General features: G+C 31.8%; 1 protein-coding gene across 2 annotated transcripts in view; it reads left to right on the top strand.

Moving 5' to 3' along the window:
• The window catches only part of LOC106789347 (A disintegrin and metalloproteinase with thrombospondin motifs 7-like), a 68,754-nt gene that overhangs the window by 2,669 nt on the left and 63,298 nt on the right, over window positions 1-2,787 (top strand). The window lies entirely within an intron of this gene.

Raw genomic sequence — 2,787 nt, forward strand, 5'->3', positions numbered from 1 at the left:
TTAATACATATGCAAACTTTACCCCTATACCCATAAATATATACTTATTGTTAATGCATATACACCTATAAACGTAATACATATATACAATATACAAAAACCATCTATAAGAGAAGAGAAATTTCTCCTTGGGAGATGCGATACTCCGATAACTCTTCGTTTTAACGAGGATATTTTCCAACGCGGTATTACACAGCGGCAGTTTATTTTAATACGGACACCTCGTAATAATTCTCGAATGTTGTTTGTGAAACGAAACAAGAAGAAGAATAATAAGAAAATGAAACCAAAAAGAAAAAATTAACAGGAAGAAAGATAGATAGATAGATAGATAGATAGATAGATAGATAGATAGATAGATAGAAAGTAAGTAAGAAAGAAGGAAGAAAGGAAGGAAGGAAAGAAAGAAAGAAAGAACTGGACATCAATCCTTGCCCTCGTTACTTTCGATGCTTCAGGCAAAGATTCTCTTGTTATCCCTTCTCCCTTCTTCTTCTTCTTCTCTTTCTTTCTCTCCCTCCTCACTCCCCTAAAGCCGCCTCTTACCATCCCCCTTCTTTTACTCTCATGGAGATTCGCGGTATCTCATGGGGCGCATGCCAATGTCGGCGCATAATTACCGGTTTCGATTACCGGATCGGACAACGAACGCACGAACGCATATTTTCCATGGACTCACTAAAGTCCTACCTATTTATATATTTATATATATATAGATATATATATATATATGATATCCTTACGTGTATATATAACACTCCCACATAGACACCTCTTCTAGTTCTTTTTCTTTTTTATTTTCTATACACGCACACACTTGTTTTATCTGTCCTTCTTACTCTCTTTTTAACTCCTTCCTTCTCTCTCTCTCTCTCTCTCTCTGTTTTTTATTTTTCTTTTTTGAAAAACAACTCTCTTTCTCACTTTTCGTTTTCTTCTTATTATTAATCCTTTTTTCTTACTCTTCTATGTATCTACCCCATCCCCCTTCTTCTCTTTTCTTTTTGTTCCCCCATTTGTTCTCTCTCTCTCTCTCTCTCTCTCTCATATTTTTCTTCTCTTTCTTCGTTTTTCTTCAGAGAAGAGACAATTTCGTTCGGTCATCGGAGTAACGTCGTCGCTTCTGTAATTCGATCAACGACAGTCTTTCTCGAGTTTCTTACAAAAGAAAGCAAGCTCTTCTTCCCTCCCCCTCCCTCTCCCCTATTCCCCCCTCCACCCTACCAATCTCTTTTAGCTTCGATATCATAAGAAGATAATAACATCCTATAGTCTTTTCTATGTTGGCCCATTCATCGATCGATTCATTATTTTTTCCAAAATTAATTATTGTCTTTTAATTTTATATAAAATTTTAATAAGATAATTTAAATGTTTTTATCAATATATTATATATCTTATATTCTTATAAAATAATTTCTTATTATTAAAAAGGTAATATTAAAAAGATATATATATAATATAATATTAAAAAGATATATATATATATATATTTGTGTATGTAGTTCACAGTATTACTAATACCAGTTTTGAATGAGATAAGAGTTAAAAATGTATACTGACTCAGTAATAAGTTCTCATATTAATCGAGAGAAAAAATATAGGAAATCGTCGCATTTGGTCGCAATAAGCTTTTCTTTGTATAAACGTGTATACATACATATGTATATGTGTGTATAAGTGTTATACACAGATTGTAGTAAACGACGAACGGAATTTGCTGCAAAGCTCCCCGTCGCGTTGAACGATAATCTCGAATATAAATCGTACCACCCCGTTACTAATCCTAGTAATAAAAAATGTACCAGAGAGAAAGAATGATAGAGAGAGAGAGAAAGAGAGAGAGAAAAAAAGAGAAAAAGAGAGAGAGAGAGAGAGAGATGCATTTATTGGACGCACGTCCAATTCGAAATTAAAATCATAAAAAATAAAAAAAATTTTCCATTCTCGAAAACTACGTTCATACGTATTCTAATACTAATACAATTTTTATGCTTGCATTTGCCAAATAGGTATCATCTATCTAAAGCTCGTAATTTATTTAAACATTAAACATTTACGTTACTACGAAATCCGCGATTGTATGTATCGTATGTAACACGTACAGGGTCTCTCAGAAATTGTTTTTTTTTTTGCCGAGAAAAGGAAAACAAAAAATACAAATTAATTTTTTTTGTATTACCCTATAATAGTATCGAATTGAAAAATTTGTTTAAAATTATCTGACGTTACATCGATTCACAAAAAATAATTATTACATTACGTTAACGCGTAACCAAATTTATGATTTCATATTTTTAAATCGTATATACAATGTGGAATATTGTTTATAACGTAAAAAAAAAATCATTTATTTTCATGATACAAATCTTTGGGTAGTATATTGTTTAAATAATAATACGGGTCAAAGATGCAATTATTTCAAATATCTGACAGTTAGAAAATTTGCAATTAATTTTTTTTGTTACTTCGATAGATATACTTTTGAGACAACCTGTATATATTGCAAGTGTATCGATCATCGAAGAAGGGTCAGAACGTATTCGGTAGCAAACTATCGATCATCGGTATTATCGATCGATCATTTTGCCGTTCGTTCATTCGTTCGATCGGGTATGAGCCTTTTACTTTTGGCATGTACATAATAATATGTGCAACGCGTTTGAAATTCTTTTAGATTTAAAACCATCAACGTCATACCATCGTGACCGATAAGTATGAACTCGTGAATCGTTCATTTAACACATTTATCGTCATTAATGTGTATGTATATATATATATATATAT

Source organism: Polistes canadensis, unplaced genomic scaffold, assembly GCF_001313835.1.
Source record: "Polistes canadensis isolate GaletaPanama2010 unplaced genomic scaffold, ASM131383v1 scaffold_179, whole genome shotgun sequence".
Lineage (NCBI taxonomy): Eukaryota > Metazoa > Arthropoda > Insecta > Hymenoptera > Vespidae > Polistes > Polistes canadensis.